This window comes from Poecilia latipinna, unplaced genomic scaffold, assembly GCF_001443285.1.
Source record: "Poecilia latipinna isolate Pla-1442-1.1 unplaced genomic scaffold, P_latipinna-1.0 Scaffold1343, whole genome shotgun sequence".
Lineage (NCBI taxonomy): Eukaryota > Metazoa > Chordata > Actinopteri > Cyprinodontiformes > Poeciliidae > Poecilia > Poecilia latipinna.
Window position 1 is genome coordinate 117078 of NW_015113959.1, and position 590 is coordinate 117667.

General features: G+C 62.9%; 1 protein-coding gene across 1 annotated transcript in view; it reads left to right on the top strand.

Moving 5' to 3' along the window:
• The window catches only part of LOC106961861 (transcription factor Adf-1-like), a 9606-nt gene that overhangs the window by 1284 nt on the left and 7732 nt on the right, over positions 1 to 590 (top strand). The window lies entirely within an intron of this gene.

Sequence of the window (590 nt, forward strand, 5' to 3'; positions counted from 1 at the left end):
AATTGGTTGCTTTGAGTACGCTAAGGAGGCCGGTCCCGACTCAGTGGACGGTCCTGATCCGGAAGACGGTCCTGATCCGGAGGCAGGTCCAGACTCGGAGGACGGTCCTGATCCGGAGGATGGTCCTGACTTGGAGGCAGGTCCAGACTCGGAGGACGGTCCTGACTCGGAGGACGGTCCTGATCCGGAGGCCGGTCCTGACTTGGAGGCAGGTCCAGACTCCCAGGACGGTCCTGATCCGGAGGCCGGTCCTGAGTCGGACGCAGGTCCTGACTCAAAGGATGGTCCAAATCCAGAGGCCGGTCCTGACTCGGAGGCAGGTCCAGACTCGGAGGACGGTCCTGACTTGGAGGATGGTCCTGACTCGGACGCAGGTCCAGACTCGGACGCAGATCCAGACTCGTAGGACGGTCCTGACTCAGAGGACGGTCCTGTCTGGGAGGCAGGTCCAGGCTCGGAGGACGTTCCTGACTCGGAGGATGGTCCAGACTCGGACGCAGGTCCAGACTCGTAGGACGGTCCTGACTTGGAGGATGGTCCTGACTCGGACGCAGGTCCAGACTCGGACGCAGATCCAGACTCGTAGGACC